Source organism: Palaemon carinicauda, chromosome 31 (assembly GCF_036898095.1).
Source record: "Palaemon carinicauda isolate YSFRI2023 chromosome 31, ASM3689809v2, whole genome shotgun sequence".
Taxonomy (NCBI): Eukaryota; Metazoa; Arthropoda; class Malacostraca; order Decapoda; family Palaemonidae; genus Palaemon; species Palaemon carinicauda.
The window spans coordinates 14287292-14307263 of NC_090755.1; positions in this window are offsets into that span (position 1 = coordinate 14287292).

Genomic DNA, 19972 nt, shown 5'->3' on the forward strand with positions numbered 1-19972 from the left:
GGACTCCTTAACACAGGAGAGCCCACACACTTCCATGTTCAGACAGGTACCTTGTCATGCATTGACCTTTCAATTGCAAGCTCTAACTGTCTTCTTGATTTTGATTGGAGGACATTAGATGATTGGCATACTAGTGATCATGCACCAATCATTATAAACACCAACAATGGTCCACCTTTACAGAGATCGCCACGATGGAATCTTGACAAGGCGGACTGGGAAAAGTTTCGTGAGCTAAGCGAAATTGAGGGGGATGCTGAACAGGTTGAAAATATCGATGATGCCATAGACTTACTGAATGGAACTCTCCATACAGCAGGAGTCAATTCAATTCCCAAAACAACAGGGTTATTCAAACGACGACCAGTCCCGTGGTGGTCTTCAGAACTAACTGCCCTCCACAGAGCCACAAGAAGATCTCTGACACGATTGCGTAGACTCCGAACCGATGAGAATTTAATTATGTACAAGAAATGTAGAGCACAGTTCCGTCGTGCCATGAAAGAAGCAAGGCGCCAGTCATGGATGTCTTTTGTTTCCTCCATTAACAGTAGAACACCACCATCTTCTGTGTGGAGGAAAGTAAAAAAGATAGCTGGCAAATTCACCCCCAACCCACCACCAGTGTTGAAGGTGAATGGTCAGTATGTAACTGAAGCAAATGATGTTAGCAATGCCCTGGCTAGTCATTTTTCAAATGTATCCAGCAAGTGTGTAGGAGCCCCTGGTCACCAGTATAGGAGCGTTGAAGAAAAGAAAATTTTAGATTTTGGAACAAGAAGAGAAAAGAGTTATAATTCTCCTTTCACTGAAAGAGAATTTGATTCCGCACTTGCTCATTGCAACGATACAGCCCCTGGACCCGATGGAATTCCATATGCAATGATTAAACATGTACATTTTAATACAAAGCTATTTATTTTAAGCATTATTAATAGAATATGGCATGATCATAGTTACCCAAGTGTTTGGGAACTAGCCATTATTTTAGCCTTTTTAAAACCCGGTAAAGACAAGTTTTTAGCAGCAAACTATCGTCCTATTGCATTGACATCTTGTTTATGTAAAATCATGGAGAAGATGGTCAATGCAAGGCTGATATGGTACCTTGAAAAGAAAGGTATTTTATCACCGATTCAATGTGGATTCCGAAAAATGCACTCAACGACTGATGTGTTGATACGACTTGAGTCTTCTATTTGTGAAGCCTTTGCTTCCAAACAGCACCATGTTACAGTATTTTTTGACCTTGAAAAGGCATATGATACCACATGGAGATATGGTATACTTAAAACCATTCATGAAATCGGATTGAGAGGAGAGCTGCCACTATTTATTCAGGCATTTCTTTCACATAGAGTTTTTCAAGTGAGAGTTGGGGAAGCTCTATCAGAGAGTAAGTGCCAGGAAGAAGGAGTTCCTCAGGGAAGTGTGCTGAGTGTAACCCTTTTTGCACTAGCAATTAATGGGATATCCTCAGCCATTCCCCAGGATGTTCTCCCAACATTATTTGTGGATGATCTCTCAATATCATTTGCTGGAGCCAGAATGGCAACGGTTGAGAGAAAATTACAGCTCTCAATTGACAAAATTATCCAGTGGGCCGATATGAATGGATTTAAGTTCTCAACAAGTAAAACTACTATTGTACATTTCTGTCGTATACGGGGAGCACATCCAGACCCGGATATATACATTAAAGGTCAACGGATACCATGTGTATCGGAAACCAAATTTTTAGGTTTGATATTTGACTGTAGACTTACATGGGTTTCTCACCTAAAAGCACTAAAAGCAAAATGTGTTGAAGCTCTGAATATTTTAAAAGTATTGTCCCATACATCATGGGGGGCAGACCGCAATACTATTTTAAAATTATACAAGGCCTTGATTTTTTCCAAAATTAGTTATGGTTGTGAGGTATACTCTTCAGCCACCCCAAGCCGGTTGAAAATATTAGATTCAATACATCATGCAGGTATTAGATTGTCCACGGGAGCATTCAGAACATCACCTATCCCAAGTCTCCTTGTTGATGCTGGAGAGTTACCACTAGACCTTTACCGGATGTCATCTATCCTTCGGTATTGGTTTAGATTGCAAAGACTCCCTAATTCTTTAGCCTTCCAGACTGCAAGCCTTGTAAGGCACCCAACATACTTTGAAATGCACCCAAAATCTCCTCAACCCTATGGCTTTCGGGTGAAACAATTATTAAACAGTCTGGATATAATTAGATGTAAGGTACTTCCATTCAAGATATCATCAACGCCTCCATGGAAGTTACCAGAGATATCTTTTTGTAAATATTTTATAGGAGATAAGAAGAATATGTCAGACCTAGAAGCCAGGTCTCTTTTTAATGAACATGTTAAAGAACATAGAGGATCAACTTTTATCTATACTGATGGCTCCAAATCTGATGCTGGCGTTGGATTTGGGGTACATAGTAATAGTTTTAATTGTAGAGGTGCACTTCCTCTGACCGCTTCCATATTTACTGCCGAACTGTATGGCATATTAACCGCTGTTGAGAAAATAGCATTGGAGAAGGAGGGTAATTTTACAATTTTTAGTGATGCAAGGAGTGTCCTTCAAGCTATGGAAGTTTTTAATTCTAATAACCCTCTAGTTTTAAAGATTTTAGAATGGCTTTTTATTATTGGACGGAGAGGTATAACAGTTCAATTTTGTTGGGTTCCAGCACATGTAGGTGTGTGTGGGAATGAGAAGGCAGATTCACTGGCTAAGAATGCTGCATCCGACTTGCTGCCAAGAAGGTATCCCATTGCCTGTAATGATTTCTTACCTGACATCAAGAAATTGGTTTGCAATAAATGGCAACAGCAATGGGATACCCTAGATGCGAATAAAATGCGAGAGGTAACAAATGTCATATATCCTTGGAGGTATAATATGATGCCCCGAAAATGGGAGACGTCTCTTTGTCGTCTCCGTATTGGTCACACTCGGTTGACACATGAGTTTCTGCTGAAGGGCCAACAGCGACCGTATTGTGACGACTGTTTAGTACCTTTAACAGTGAGGCATTTGTTGACTGAATGCCCCAATTATAACAACTTAAGGAATAGATGTTTGTTTGAGGCTCGAGGTGAGGGTGGCAGGTTCATCCTTGCCAAGATTCTTGGAAATGATGTGTCCTACCATGCAAGTGGCATTTTTAGATTTATTTCAGAAGCAGGTCTTCTGAAAATTATTCAACTTTTATGACATTCAACTTTTATGATTTTAATTGAATACTCTTTTATTTTTTATTTTATTTTATTTTTTATTTTTGTATACATAAGTTAATTGTTACCGGCGTCAATGACCTCAGATGTCAGGATGCCTGAAAACTTTAAATCAATCAATCAATTATCAGGGCAGGCGTTTAAGCCGAGCGTCCTTATCAGGCCAGGCGGTTAAGCCGAGCAGCCTCATCAGGCCAGGCGTTTAAGCCGGGCGGCCTCATCAGGCCAGGCGTTTAAGCCGAGCGGCCTTATCAGGCCAGGCGTTTAAGCCGAGCGACCTTGTCAGGCCAGGCGGTTAAGCCGAGCGACCTTATCAGGCCAGGCGATTAAGCCAAGCATCATTATCAGGCCAGGCGGTTAAGCCAAGCATCATTATCAGGCCAGGCGGTTAAGCCAAGCATCATTATTAGGCCGGGCGAGTCCAGGCACTTAAGCCAAGCGTTATTATCAGGCCGGGCGATTAAGCCAAGCGTCATTATCAGGCCGTGCGGTTAAGCCAAGCGTCTTTATCAGGCCAGGCAGTTAATCCAAGCGTCCTTACCAGGCCAGGCAGTGAAGCCAAGCGTCATTATCAGGCCAGGCAGTGAAGCCAAGCGTCATGATCAGGCCAGGCGGTTAAGCCAAGCGTCATGATCAGGCCAGGCGGTTAAGCCAATCGTCATTATCAGACCAGGCAGTTAAGCCAAGCGTCATTATCAGGCCAGGCGGTTAAGCCAAGCGTCATGATCAGGCCAGGCAGTTAAGCCAATCGTTATGATGAGGCCAGGCGGTTAAGCCAAGCGTCATGATCAGGCCAGGCAGTTAAGCCAAGTGTCATGATCAGGCCAGGCGGTTAAGCCAAGCGTCATGATCAGGCCAGGCGGTTAAGTCAAGCGTCATGATCAGGCCAGGCGGTTAAGTCAAGCGTCATGATCAGACCAGGCGGTTAAACCAAGCGTCATGATCAGGCCAGGCGGTTAAGCCAAGGGTCATTATCAGGCCAGGCAGTGAAGCCAAGCGTCCTTACCAGGCCAGGCAGTGAAGCCAAGCATCATTATCAGGCCAGGCAGTGAAGCCAAGCATCATGATCAGGCCAGGCGGCTAAGCCAAGCGTCATTATCAGGCCAGGCAGTGAAGCCAAGCGTCATTATCAGGCCAGGCAGTGAAGCCAAGCGTGATTATCAGGCCAGGCGGTGAAGCCAAGCGTCATAATCAAGCCAGGCAGTGAAGCCAAGCGTAATGATCAGGCCAGGGGGTTAAGCCAAGCATCATAATCAGGCCAGGCGGTTAGCCAAGCGTTATGATCAGGCCAGGCGGTTAAGCCAAGCGTCATTATCAGGCCATGCAGTGAAACCAAGCGTCCTTATCAGGCCAGGCAGTGAAGCCAAGCGTCATGATCAGGCCAGGCGGTGAAGCAGAGCGTCTATGATCAGGCCAGGCGGTTAAGCCAAGCGTCATGATCAGGCCAGGCGGGTAAGCTAAGTGTCATGATCAGGCCAGGCAGTTAAGCCAAGCGTCATCATCAGCAAAGGCAGCGAAGCCAAGCGTCCTTATCAGGCCAGGCAGTAAAGCCAAGCGACATGATCAGGCCAGGCGGTTAAGCCAAGCGTCATTATCAGGCCAGGCGGTTAAGCCAAGCGTCATGATCAGGACAGGCGGTTAAGCCAAGCTTCATTATCAGGCCAGGCATTGAAGCCAAGCGTCCTTATCAGGCCAGGCAGTGAAGCCAAGCGTCTTTATCAGGCCAGGCAGTGAAGCCAAGCGTCATGATCAGGCCAGGCGGTTAAGCCAAGACTCATGATCAGGCCAGGCGGTAAAGCCAAGCGTCATTATCAGGCCAGGCGGTTAAGCCAAGCGTCTTTATCAGGTTAGGCAGTTAAGCCAAGCGACATTATTAGGCCGGGCGATTAAGCCAAGCATTATTATTAGGCCGGGCGATTAAGCCAAGCTTCATGATTCTGCCAGGCGGTTAAGCCAAACGTCATGATCAGGCCAGGCGTTTAAGCCAAGTGTCTTTATCAGGCCAGGCGGTTAAACCAAGCGTCATTATTACGCCGGGCGATTAAGCCAAGCGTCATTATTACGCCGGGCGATTAAGCCAAGCATTATTATTAGGCCGGGTGATTAAGCCAAGCTTCATGATTCTGCCAGGCGGTTAAGCCAAGCGTCATGATCAGGCAAGGCGTTTAAGCCAAGTGTCTTTATCAGGCCAGGCGGTTAAGCCAAGCGTCATTATTACGCCGGGCGATCAAGCCAAGCGTCATGATCAGGCCAGGCGGTTAAGCCAAGCATCATTATTAGGCCGGGCGATTTAGCCAAGCGTCATTATCAGGCCAGGCGGTTAAGCCAAGCGTCATTATCAGGCCAGGCAGTGAAACCAAGCTTCATTATCAGGCCAGGCAGTGAAGCCAAGCGTCATGATCAGGCCAGGCGGTTAAGCCAAGAGTCATGATCAGGCAAGGCGGTAAAACCAAGCGTCATTAACAGGCCAGGCGGTTAAGCCAAGCGTCTTTATCAGGTCAGGCAGTTAAGCCAAGCGACATTATTAGGCCGGGCGATTAAGCCAAGTATTATTATTAGGCCGGGCGATTGAGCCAAGCGTCATGATCAGGCCAGGTGGTTAAGCCAAGCGTCATTATCAGGCCAGGCGATTAAGCCAAGCTTCTTTATCAGGCCAGGCGGTTAAGCCAAGTGTCATTATTAGGCCGGTGATTAAACTAAGCATCATTATTAGGCCAGGCGGTTGAGCCAAGCGTCATTATTAGGCCGAGCAATTAACCCAAGCATCTTGATAAGGCCAGGCAGTAAAGCCAAGCGTCATGATCAGGCCAGGCGGTTAAGCCAAGCGTCATGATCAGGCCAGGCGGTTAAGCCAATCATCATTATCAGGCCAGGCAGTTAAGCCAAGCGTCATGATCAGGCCAGGCGGTTAAGCCAAGCGTCATGATCAGGCCAGGCAGTTAAGCCAAGCGTTATGATGAGGCCAGGCGGTTAAGCCAAGCGTCATTATCAGGCCAGGCAGTTAAGCCAAGCATTATGATCAGGCCAGGCGGTTAAGCCGAGCGTCATGATCAGGCCAGGCGGTTGAGCCAATCATCATTATCAGTCCACTCAGTCAAGCCAAGCGTTATGATCAGGCCAGGCGGTTAAGCCAAGCGTCATTATCAGGCCAGGCAGTTAAGCCAAGCATTATGATCAGGCCAGGCGGTTAAGCCAAGCATCTTTATCAGGACAGGCGGTTGAGCCAAGCGTCATGATCATGCCAGGCGGTTAAGGCAAGCGTCATTATCAGGCCAGGCAGTGAAGCCAAGGGTCATGATCAGGCCAGGCGGTGAAGCCAAGCGTTATAAGGACAGGCGGTTAAGCCAAGCGTCGTTATTAGGCCTGGCGGTTAAGCCAAGCGTTATGATCAGGGCCGGCGGTTAAGCCAAGCGTCATGATCAGGCCGGGCGGTGAACCCAAGCCTCATGATCAGGCCAGGCGGTTAAGCCAAGCGTCATGATCAGGCCAGGCGTTTAAGCCAAGCGTCATGATCAGGCCAGGCGGTTAAGCCAAGCGTCTTTCAGGCCAGGCAGTTAAACCAAGCGTCATTATTAGGCCGGGCGATTAGGCCAAGCATCATTATGAGGCCGGGCGATTAAGCCAAGCGTCATGATCAGGCCAGGCGGTTAAGCCAAGCGTCATTATTAGGCCGGGCAATTAAGCCAAGCGTCATGATCAGGCCAGGCGGTTAAAGCCAAGCGTCATTATCAGGCCGAGCAATTAAGCCAAGCGTCATTATTAGGCCAGGCGGTTAAGCCAAGCGTCATGATCAGGCCAGGTGGTTAAGCCAAGCGTCATGATCAGGCCAGGTGGTTGAGCCAAGCGTCATTATCAGGCCAGTTAGTTAAGCCAAGCGTCATGATCAGGCCAGGCGGTTAAGCCAAGCGTCATGATCAGGCCAGGTGGTTGAGCCAAGTGTCATTATCAGGACAGTTAGTTAAGCCAAGCGTCATGATCAGGCCAGGCGGTTAAGCCAAGCGTCATGATCAGGCCAGGCAGTGAAGCCAAGCGTTATGATGAGGCCAGGCGGTTAAGCCAAGCGTCATTATCAGGCCAGGCAGTTAAGCCAAACATTATGATGAGGCCAGGCGGTTAAGCCAAGCGTCATGATCAGGCCAGGCAGTGAAGCCAAGCGTTATGATGAGGCCAGGCGGTTAAGCCAAGTATCATTATTAGGTCAGGCAGTTAAGCCAAGCGTTATGATGAGGCCAGGCGGTTAAGCCAAGCGTTATGATGAGGCCAGGCAGTTAAGCCAAGCGTCATTATCAGTCCAGGCAGTTAAGCCAAGCGTCATTATTAGGCCAGGCGGTTAAGCCAAGTGTCATGATCAGGCCAGGTGGTTAAGCCAAGCGTCATGATCAGGCCAGGCGGTTAAGCCAAGCGTCATGATCAGGCCAGGCGGTTAAGCTAAGCGTCATTATCAGGCCCGGCGGTTAAGCCAAGCGTCATGATCAGGCCAGGTGGTTTAGCCAAGCGTCATGATCAGGCCAGGCGGTTAAGCCAAGCGTCATTATCAGGCCAGGCAGTGAAGTCAAGCGTCCTTACCAGGCCAGGCAGTGAAGCCAAGCGTCATGATCAGGCCAGGCGGTTAAGCCAAGCGTCATTATCAGGCCAGGCAGTGAAGCCAAGCGTCATTATCAGGCCGGGCAGTGAAGCCAAGCGTAATTATCAGGCCAGGCGGTGAAGCCAAGCGTCATTATCAAGCCAGGTAGTGAAGCCAAGCGTAATGATCAGGCCAGGGGGTTAAGCCAAGCGTCATGATCAGGCCAGGCGGTTAGGCCAAGCGTCATGATAAGGCCAGGCAGTTAAGCCAAGCGTCATTATCAGGCCAGGCAGTGAAGCCAAGCGTCATGATCAGGCCAGGCGGTGAAGCCAAGCGTCATGATCAGGCCAGGCGGTCAAGCCAAGCGTCATGATCAGGCCAGGCGGTTAAGCCAAGCGTCATGATCAGGCCAGGCGGTTAAGCCAAGCGTCATTATCAGCCCAGGCAGTGAAGCCAAGCGTTCTTATCAGGCCAGGCAGTAAAGCCAAGCGTTATGATCAGGCCAGGCGGCTAAGCCAAGTGTCATTATCAGGCCAGGCGGTTAAGCCAAGCGTTATGATCAGGCCAGGTAGTTAAGCCAAGCGTCATGATCAGGCCAGGCAGTGAAGCCAAGCGTTATGATGAGGCCAGGCAGTGAAGCCAAGCGTCATGATCAGGCCAGGCGGTTAAGCCAAGAGTCATGATCAGGCCAGGCGATAAAGCCAAGCGTCATTATCAGGCCAGGCGGTTAGTCCAAGCATCATGATCAGACCAGGCGGTTAAGCCAAGCGTCATGATCAGGATAGGCGGTTAAGCCAAGCGTCATGAGCAGGCCAGACGGTTAAGCCAAGCGTCATGATCAGGCCAGGCAGTGAAGCCAAGCGTCCTTATCAGGCCAGGCAGTGAAGCCAAGCATCATGATCAGGCTAGGCAGTGAAGCCAAGCGTCTTGATCAGGCCAGGCGGTTAAGCCAAGCGTCATGATCAGGCCAAGCAGTGAAGCCAAGCGTTATGATTAGGCCAGGCGGTTAAGCCAAGAGTCATGATCAGGCCAGGCGGTAAAGCCAAGCCTCATTATCAGGCCAGGTGGTTAAGCCAAGCGTCATGATCAGGCCAGGCGGTGAAGCCAAGCGTCCTTATCAGGCCATGCGGTCAAGCCAAGCGTCATGATCAGGCCAGGCGGTGAAGCCAAGCGTCCTTATCAGGCCAGGCAGTGAAGCCAAGCGTCATTATCAGGCCAGGTAGTGAAGCCAAGCGTCATGATCAGGCCAGGCGGTTAAGCCAAGCATCATTATCAGGCCAGGCGGTTAAGCCAAGCATCATTATCAGGGCAGGCAGTTAAGCCAAGCATCATTATCAGGCCAGGCGGTTAAGCCAAGCGTCATGATCAGGCCAGGCAGTGAAGCCAAGCGTCATTATCAGGCCAGGCGGTTAAACCAAGCGTCATGATAAGGCCAGGCAGTGAAGCCAAGCGTCATTATCAGGCCAGGCGGTTAAGCCAAGCGTTCATATCAGGCCAGGCAGTGAAGCCAAGCGTCATTATCAGGCCAGTCAGTGAAGCCAAGCGTCGTGATCAGGCCAGACGGTTAAGCCAAGCGTCATGATGAGGCCAGGCAGTGAAGCCAAGCGTCATGATCAGGCAAGGCGGTTAAGTCATGCAACATGATCCAGCCAGGCGGTTAAGCCAAGCGTCATTATGAGGCCAGGCGGTTAAGTCAAGTTTCCTTATCAGGTCAGGCGGTTAAGCCAAGCGTCATGATCAGGCCAGGCGGTTAAGCCAAGTGTCGTGATCAGGACAGGCGGTTAAGCCAAGCGACTTTATCAGGCCAGGCGGTTAAGCCAAGAGACTTTATCAGGCCAGGCGGTTAAGCCAAGCGTCATGATCATGCCAGGCGGTTAAGCCAAGCGTCTTGATCAGGCCAGGTGGTTAATCCAAGTGTCGTGATTATGCCAGGCGGTTAAGCCAAGCGACTTTATCAGGCCAGGCGGTTAAGCCAAGAGACTTTATCAGGCCAGGCGGTTAAGCCAAGCATCATGATCATGCCAGGCGGTTAAGCCAAGCGTCATGATCATGCCAGGCGGTTAAGCCAAGCGACCTGATTAGGCCAGGCGGTTAAGCCGAGCGGCCTTATCATGCCAGGCGGGTAAGCCAATCGGCCTTATCATGCCAGGCGGTTAAGCCAAGCTCCCTTATCAGACCAGGCGGTTAAGCCGAGCGGCCTTATCAGGCCAGGTAGTTAAGCCAAGCGGCCTTATCAGGCCAGGCGGTTAAGCCGAGCGGCCTTATCAGGGCAGGCGTTTAAGCCGAGCGGCTTTATCAGTCCAGGCAGTTAAGCCGAGCGGCCTCATCAGGCAAGGCGTTTAAGCCGAGCGGCTTTATCAGGCCAGGCGTTTAAGCCGAGCGGCCTTATCAGGCCAGGCGTTTAAGCCGAGCGATCTTATTAGGCCAGGCGGTTAAGCCGAGCGACCTTATCAGGCCAGGTGGTTAAGCTGAGCGTCATTATCAGGCCAGGCAATTAAGCCAAGCATCATTATCAGGCCAGGCAGTTAAGCCAAGCATCATTATCAGGCCAGGCGGTTAAGCCAAGCATCATTATTAGGCCGGGCGAGTCCAGGCAGTTAAGCCAAGCGTCATGATCAGGCCAGGCGGTTAAGCCAAGCGTCTTGATCAGGCCAGGTGGTTAATCCAAGTGTCGTGATTATGCCAGGCGGTTAAGCCAAGCGACTTTATCAGGCCAGGCGGTTAAGCCAAGCGTCATGGTCAGGCCAGGCAGTGAAGCCAAGCGTCATTATCAGGCCAGGCGGTTAAACCAAGCGTCATGATAAGGCCAGGCAGTGAAGCCAAGCGTCATTATCAGGCCAGGCGGTTAAGCCAAGCGTTCATATCAGGCCAGGCAGTGAAGCCAAGCGTCATTATCAGGCCAGTCAGTGAAGCCAAGCGTCGTGATCAGGCCAGACGGTTAAGCCAAGCGTCATGATGAGGCCAGGCAGTGAAGCCAAGCGTCATGATCAGGCAAGGCGGTTAAGTCATGCAACATGATCCGGCCAGGCGGTTAAGCCAAGCGTCATTATGAGGCCAGGCGGTTAAGTCAAGTTTCCTTATCAGGTCAGGCGGTTAAGCCAAGCGTCATGATCAGGCCAGGCGGTTAAGCCAAGTGTCGTGATCAGGACAGGCGGTTAAGCCAAGCGACTTTATCAGGCCAGGTGGTTAAGCCAAGAGACTTTATCAGGCCAGGCGGTTAAGCCAAGCGTCATGATCATGCCAGGCGGTTAAGCCAAGCGTCTTGATCAGGCCAGGTGGTTAATCCAAGTGTCGTGATTATGCCAGGCGGTTAAGCCAAGCGACTTTATCAGGCCAGGCGGTTAAGCCAAGAGACTTTATCAGGCCAGGCGGTTAGGCCAAGCATCATGATCATGCCAGGCGGTTAAGCCAAGCGTCATGATCATGCCAGGCGGTTAAGCCAAGCGACCTGATTAGGCCAGGCGGTTAAGCCGAGCGGCCTTATCATGCCAGGCGGTTAAGCCAAGCGGCCTTATCATGCCAGGCGGTTAAGCCAAGCTCCCTTATCAGGCCAGGCAGTTAAGCCGAGCGGCCTTATCAGGCCAGGCACTTAAGCCAAACGGACTTATCAGGCCAGGCGGTTAAGCCGAGGGGCCTTATCAGGCCAGGTAGTTAAGCCGAGCGGCCTTATCAGGGCAGGCGTTTAAGCCGAACGGCCTTATCAGGCCAGGCGGTTAAGCCGAGCGGCCTCATCAGGCCAGGCGTTTAAGACGAGCGGCCTCATCAGGCCAGGCGTTTAAGCCGAGCGGCCTTATCAGGCCAGGCTTTTAAGCCGAGCGACCTTATCAGGCCAGGCGGTTAAGCCAAGCGACCTTATCAGGCCAGGCAATTAAGCCAAGCATCATTATCAGGCCAGGCGGTTAAGCCAAGCATCATTATCAGGCCAGGCGGTTAAGCCAAGCATCATTATTAGGCCGGGCGAGTTCAGGCAGTTAAGCCAAGCGTCATTATCAGGCCGGGCGATTAAGCCAAGCGTCATTATCAGGCCGTACAGTTAAGCCAAGCGTCTTTATCAGGCCAGGCAGTTAATCCAAGCTTCATTATCAGTCCCGGCAGTTAATCCAAGCATCATTATCAGGCCTGGCAGTTAAGCCAAGAGTCATTATCAGGCCAGGCGGTTAAGCCAAGCGTCATTATCAGGCCAGGAGGTTAAGCCAAGTGACTTTATCAGGCCAGGCCGTTAAGCCAAACGTCATTATCAGGCCAGGTGGTTAAGCCAAGCGTCATGATCAGGTCAGGCGGTTAAGCTAAGCGTTCATCAGGCCAGGCGGTGAAGCCAAGCGTCCTTATCAGGCCAGGCGGTTAAGCCAAGCGTCCTTATCAGGCCAGGCGGATATGCCAAGCGACTTTATCAGGCCAGGCGCTTAAGCCAAGCGTCATGATCACACCAGGCGGTTAGGCCAAGCGTCATGACCAGGCCAGGCGGTTAAGCCAAGCTTCATTACCAGGCCAGGCGGTTAAGCCAAGCATCATTATCAGGCCAGGCAGTTCAGCCAAGCATCATTATCAGGCCAGGCGGTTAAGCCAAGCATCATTATTAGGCCAGGATGTGAAGCCAAGCGTCCTTATCAGGCCAGGCAGTGAAGCCAAGCATCATGATCAGGCCAGGCAGTGAAGCCAAGCGTCATGATGAGGCCAGGCGGTTAAGCCAAGCGTCATGATCAGGCCAGGCAGTGAAGCCAAGCGTTATGATCAGGCCAGGCGGTTAAGCCAAGAGTCATGATCAGGCCAGGCGGTAAAGCCAAGCGTCATTATCAGGCCATGCGGTTAAGCCAAGAGTTATGATCAGGCCAGGCGGTAAAGCCAAACCTCATTATCAGGCCAGGCGGTTATGCCAAGCGTCATGATCAGGCCAGGCGGTTAAGCCAAGCGTCATGATCAGGCCAGGCGGTTAAGCCAAGTGTCATGATCAGGCCAGGCGGTGAAGCCAAGCGTCTTTATCAGGCCAGGCAGTGAAGCCAAGCGTCATTATCAGGCCAGGCAGTGAAGCCAAGCGTCATGATCAGGCCAGGCGGTTAAGCCAAGCATCATTATCAGGCCAGGTGTTTAAGCCAAGCATCATTATCTGGCCAGGCGGTTAAGCCAAGCATCATTATTTGGCCAGGTGGTTAAGCCAAGCGTCATGATCAGGCCAGGCAGTGAAGCCAAGCGTCATTATCATGCCAGGCGGTTAAGCCAAGCGTCATGATAAGGCCAGGCAGTGAAGCCAAGCGTCATTATCAGGCCAGGCAGTGAAGCCAAGCGTCAATATCAGGCCAGGCGGTTAAGCCAAGCGTTCTTATCAGGCCAGGCAGTGAAGCCAAGCGTCATTATCAGGCCAGGCAGTGAAGCCAAGCGTAATTATCAGGCCAGGCGGTTAAGCCAAGCGTCATGATCAGGCCAGGCAATGAAGTCAAGCATCATGATCAGGCCAGGCGGTTAAGCCATGCGTCATGATCAGGCCAGGCGGTTAAGCCAAGCGTCCTTATCAGGCCAGGCGGTTACGTCAAGTTACCTTATCAGGCCAGGCGGTTAAGCCAAGTGTCATGATCAGGCCAGGCGGTTAAGCCAAGCATCATGAGCAGGCCAGGCGGTTAAGCCAAGCGTCTTGATCAGGCCAGGCGGTTAAGCCAAGTGTCATGATCATGCCAGGCGGTTAAGCCAAGAGACTTTATCAGGCCAGGCGGTTAAACCAAGCGTCATGATCATGCCAGGCGGTTAAGCCAAGCGTCATGATCAGGCCAGGCGGTTAAGCCAAGCGACCTGATCAGGCCATTCGGTTAAGCCAAGCGGCCTTATCATGTCAGGCGGTTAAGCCAAGCGGCCTTATCATGCCAGGCGGTTAAGCCAAGCTCCCTTATCAGGCCAGGCGGTTAAGCCAAGCGGCCTTATCTGGCCAGGCGGTTAAGCCGAGCGGCCTTATCAGGCCAGGCGGTTAAGCCGAGCGGCCTTATCAGGCCAGGCGGTTAAGCCGAGCGCCCTTATCAGGCCAGGCGTTTAAGCCGAGCGGACTTATCAGGCCAGGCGTTTAAGCCGAGCGACCTTATCAGGCCAGGCGGTTAAGCCGAGCGACCTTATCAGGCCAGGCGGTTAAGCCGAGCGTCATTATCAGGCCAGGCTGTTAAGCCAAGCAACATTATCAGGATAGGCGGTTAAGCCAAGCATCATTATTAGGCCAGGCGAGTCCAGGCAATTAAGCCAAGCGTCATTATCAGGCCGGGCAGTTAAGCCAAGCGTCTTTATCATGCCAGGCAGTTAAGCCAAGCATCATTATCAGACTCGGCGGTTAAGCCAAGCGTCATTATCAGGACAGGCGGTTAAGCCAAGCGTCATTATCAGGCCAGGCAGTTAAGCCGAGCGGCCTTATCAGGCCAGGCGTTTAAGCCGAGCCGACTTATCAGGCCAGGCGTTTAAGCCGAGCGACCTTATCAGGCCAGGCAGTTAAGCCGAGCGACCTTATCAGGCCAGGCGGTTAAGCCGAGCGTCATTATCAGGCCAGGCAGTTAAGCCAAGCAACATTATCAGGCCAGGCGGTTAAGCCAAGCATCATTATTAGGCCGGGCGAGTCCAGGCAGTTAAGCCAAGCGTCATTATCAGGCCGTGCGGTTAAGCCAAGCGTCTTTATCATGCCAGGCAGTTAAGCCAAGCATCATTATCAGGCCCGGCGGTTAAGCCAAGCGTCATTATCAGGCCAGGCGGTTAAGCCAAGCTTCATTATCAGGCCAGGTGGTTAAGCCAAGTGACTTTATCAGGCCAGGCGGTTAATCCAAGCCTTATTATCAGGCCAGGCGGTTAAGCCAAGCGTCAGTGTCAGGCCAGGCGGTTAAGCCAAGCGTCATTATCAGGCCAGGCGGTTAAGCCAAGAGTCCTTATCAGGCCAGGCGGTTAAGCCAAGCGTCCTTATCAGGCCAGGCGGATAAGCCAAGCGACTTTATCAGGCCAGGCGGTTAAGCCAAGCGTCATGATCAGGCCAGGCAGTGAAGCCAAGCGTCATGATCAGACCAGGCGGTTAAGCCAAGCGTCATGATCAGGTCAGGCGGTTAAGCCAAGCTTCATTACCAGGCCAGGCGGTTAAGTCAAGCATCATTATCAGGCCAGGCAGTGAAGCCAAGCATCATTATCAGGCCAGGCAGTTAAGCCAAGCATCATTATCAGGCCAGGCGGTTAAGCCAAGCATCATTATTAGGCCAGGCGGTTAAGCCAAGCGTCTTGATCAGGCCAGGTGGTTAAGCCAAGCGTCATGATCAGGCCAGGCGGTTAAGCCAAGCATCATTATCAGGCCAGGCGGTGAAGCCAAGCGTCTTCGTAAGGCGAAGCCGAGCGTTGTCATGAGTCCGGGCGGTGAAGCCAAGCATTTTTTTTTTCCAGCCAAATAAGACTGCCTATTCATCAGTACATGAAGAGGCCAAGTTTCATCTCCTGCATAGCCAATCTTAGAAGTTATCTAGGCATCCTTGGCGCTGACAAGTCAGACCAATTACGTGATATCAGCTCTCTTTCCTTTGAAACTGGTATCCTGAACTTGTCGATTCTTATTTTAATCTTAAAATAAATCAATATATAATTATTTTTTCCTTAAGCCTAAAAAGTAAAAAAAAAATTTAAAAAATAAATAATTTAACAAAAATATATTCCTTTTTTAAAAAATTATTCCTTTTTAGAAATAAAATAAAGAAACAAAACAAAAAAGAAAATATTCTTTTCAGAGAACTAAAAAAAATATATCTCAAAAAATAATGTTCATTCCAAAACAAAAGTAAAATGACAACCCTCCATCAGAAGCCATCTGTTGAACACCTTTCCAGGCTGATCTCCCTTGAAGAGACGCAGCTTCCTTCCCCAGCTGAACTATCTTGGGGTCAACATATAAGGACTTTCTTGCATCCTAGAAGAATCCCAGCGTCATCCCTCTGCAGAGCCGGTCTTCTAGATTATTCCCCCAGAACCACCCGAAGGTTGGTATCCAAAAGAATAGATCTAGATATCCGACCATTTGTACACATGACAAACGTCTTGTACTCGTTCACCAAGGTACATAGCATACAGAATCTGCTAGGTCTCTTCCTTCTGCATCGCCAGTCCTCCAGGTTATTCCAAGCATCGTTCAATTTGGAGAGTTGAGCATTGCGTCCCTCAAGCCGGTCGGTCCTTCCTCTTCTCCTCCAAATCCGTCAACTGGATCCATTGCATCAATCCTGATTTTCATATTCCTTATCCTGGTTTGAAGCGTCCAACTAATGTTCCTTCAAGGTCATCTTGATTAATTTTCTTTTTTTTTTAGCTGCTTCTCCTCCTCCTCCTCCTCTAAGCTGCTGATTTTTGTTTTGATTTTTGGGATTTTTACATTTTTCTATTCACGATCAATCTTCTTACCTCCTGATTTTAGGTCTCAACGTTTGTAAGAACTCTTCTATTGTTCTCTTCGGTCTGTCCTGGTCTTGGGGATTGTTAGGTCCCATATTTCCTCTATGCTTTTTACGACGTCCCAGAGTTCGGTTTCTGGGCAGTCCCGGAATTGGCTTTTCTGATCGCATATTCCGGGCTTTATTTTTGGGTCCTCTTTCTTCTGTTCTTTCGTCATCGTCTTGATATGATGATTCATCATTTTGATTATGGTTATCAATTATTTCTTCCTCATCATCATCATCATCATCATCTGCGCACTTTTCTTTTCTTTCCTCCTTTTCCTTCTTCTTTACTTTCCGTTTTCTAGTCTTTTGTTTGCGCTTTTTGTTTTCCTTTTTTATGAGATCCCAAGCCCCGGCCAGTGTATCAGCCTCGCCGTTATCTAACTTATTTTTCATCTTTCCAATCTCCTTAGGGGAACACCTCAACAACAAATACAAGTTGGTTACCTTCTCAAAGGCGGCTGTTGCGCCCTTGTAACCTGCCTTTTCTAGGCTCTCAAAACTCCTGTATTCAGCAACGAACCTTTGAACGAAGGACTCATAGGCCGATATGGCTACTTCCTTGGTTTTGTTTAGAGAAACTCCGAAAAACTCATAGGGATTGTCGGCTTTTTCTATGTGATCAAGCCACTTCAGAAGCATTCGCTTCTGTTTCCTGGTTAGTGCAATAATATTCCAGCCTTCAATTTGAAACTTTGTCTTCTTGTAGTGCAAAGGTGTTTAATTGATTATTTGAGACACTGGGGGATTTGTGATCTATAAGGAAGATTGCCTAGGAAATTTTCTAGTGTCTTTTAATGTATAAGGAATATTGCCTATGCAATTTTCTATTGTCTATTAATGTATAAGGAAGATTGCCTATGCAATTTTCTAGTGTCTTTTAATGTATAAGGAAGATTGCCTATGCAATTTTCTAGTGTCTATTAATGTATAAGGAAGATTGCCTATGCAATTTTCTAGTGTCTATTACTGATCCCTATACTGTTTTTGAGTCTTCATAGTCATTTTTCTCTTCGTTGTTGATCCATTGCATTTATTAAAATAAGGTTGTTAAAGGCAATAGGGAAGTCTTAAGGTTTTTATTGTTGTTACCTGTGATTACTAGATACTTGACCCCAGTGAAACACACACACACTCTCTCTCTCTCTCTCTCTCTCTCTCTCTCTCTCTCTCTCTCTCTCTCTCTCTCTCTCTCTCTCTCTCTCTCTCTCTCTCTCTCTCTAAGCAAAGGTACGTAATAACCGATTGAAAACTACCTTTAATTTTGTAGGTCCTTCTTTTAGGAACAGTATTTAATGCACTGATAGATTTATTAAAACTCCATTTGGATGGGTCTTCAAATTTTGCTCTTTCTTGGGTAGTCGGGATTAATCATTATTCTTTCTGTCTCTCTTGGAGCGATGGAGATAAATCAAACAGGTCATACGCCAACATCCCAAAACAAAAGTTTTAAGGTGCAATGACCTCGACTTTATAATAAATTAAATTAAGTTAACCTTGCAACAACCTTTAGCAGCCTGAGTCGAGTGGCATTGGGTAATACTGACCCAAAATTACTTGGTAAATAACCATCATTGTTTTGAGGCGTAAAAATAGATGAAGAAAAATCGCATAGAATAACTTTCCCTTTACCTACACACATCGAAGAGTATGGTCTATCCTTTACAGATTCCCCTCTGTCCTCATACACCTGACAACACTGAGATTACCAAACAATTCTTATTCACCCAACGGGTTAATTACTGCACTGCAATTGTTCAGTGGCCACTTTCCTCTTGGCAAGGGTAGAGGAGACTCTTTAGCTATGGTAAGCAGCTCTTCAGGGAAAAGGACATTCCAAAATCAAACCATTGTTCTTTAAGTCTTGGGTAGTGCCATACTCTCTGTACCATGGTCTTCCACTGTTCTCTTGCTTGAGGGTACACTCCAGCACACTATTATATTTAATTTCTCTTCCTCTTGTATTGTGAATGTTTTTTCATAGTTTACATAGGAAATATTTAGTTTAATGTAGTTACTGTTTTTAAAATATTTCATTTTTCATTGTTCCCTTTCCTCACTGGGTTATTTTCCCTGCTGGGGCCCCTGGGCTTATAGCATCCTGCTTTTCCAACTAGGGCTGTAGCTTAGCAAGTAATAATAATAATAATAATAATAATAATAATAATGTACAGTGTATATATATGTACACACACACACACACACACACATATATATATATATATATATATATATATATATATATATATATATATATATATATATATATATATATATATATATATATATATATATATATATATGAGTGCTTGTTTATTTATTTATTTACATAAGTAAATATATTTATATTATTATTATTGTTATTATTATTCTTATTATAATCATTATTATTATTATTATTATATTATTATTATTATTATTATTATTATCTACCTCATCATCATCATCGTGTTTGTTATTCTCTCTCTCTCTCTCTCTCTCTCTCTCTCTCTCTCTCTCTCTCTCTCTCTCTCTCTCTCTCTCTCTCTCTCTCTCTCTCTCTCTCTCTATATATATATATATATATACATACATTACTTTGTTATACAATTATTATCTAAACTTCTAAAGTCGAAACAATACACATGTTTTAACCCATATAAAGTTAAGAATTACTTCAATATAATTTTCCTATTCAAATTAATTCTTTAGTATTGCATACCCCAACAATTTATTTATTTTAATGTTGTTACTCTTCTTAAAAATTTAATTTTTCCCTGTTTCCTTTCCTCAGTGCTATTATCCCTGTTGGAGCCCCTGGGCTTATGCAATTATTCCACTGATAAAGAGACAGTACAAGTGAATCTTCATCAATGAACATTGAGCAATACAACAAGTCCGACTTTTTCCCTCTGCTAAGTTCATCCTATAGAAAGCCATAATCCTCCTGACATTAACTCTCTTCCAATTCCTCCTAGTCCATAATATTAACTCGGCTTACTAGAATAAATCTGACTTATTTGTTATGCAATTATTCCACTGATAAAGAAACAGTACAAGTGAATCTTTACCAATGAACAATTTGCAATACAACAAGTCTGACTTTTTCCCTCTGCTAAGTTCATCCTATAGAAAGCCATTATCCTCCTGACATTCACTCTCTTCCAATTCCTCTTATTCCAGAATATTAACTCTGCCTACTAGAATAAATCTGACTTATTTGTTATGCAATTATTCCACTGATAAAGAAACAGTACAGGTGAATCTTTATCAATGAACATTTTACAATACAACAAGTCCTTCCAATTGAGTTCGTACTTTTTTCTTTGCAGCTACTTCTACTCCTCCTGCTCCTCATGCTGCTGCTGCTGCTTCTTTATTTTTTATTTATTTATTTATTTTTTATTTTCTTTTATTTTTTATTTTATTTTTTTGCAGCTACTTCTACTCCTTCTGCTCCTCATGCTGCTGAACAAAGGTTTGATTTTGGAGTATCCTTCTCCTAGAAGAACAGCTTACCATAGCTAAAGAGTCTCTTCTACCCTTAACAAGAGGAAAGTGGCCACTGAACAATTACAGTACAGTAACCCCTTGGATGAAGAAGAATTGTTTGGTAATTTCAGTGTTATCAGGTGTATGAGGACAGGAGAATCTGTAAAGAATGGGCCAGACTATTCGGTGTATGTGTAGGCAAAGGGAAAGTGAACTGTAACCAGAGAGTAGGACCCAATTTAATACTGTCTGGCCAGTCA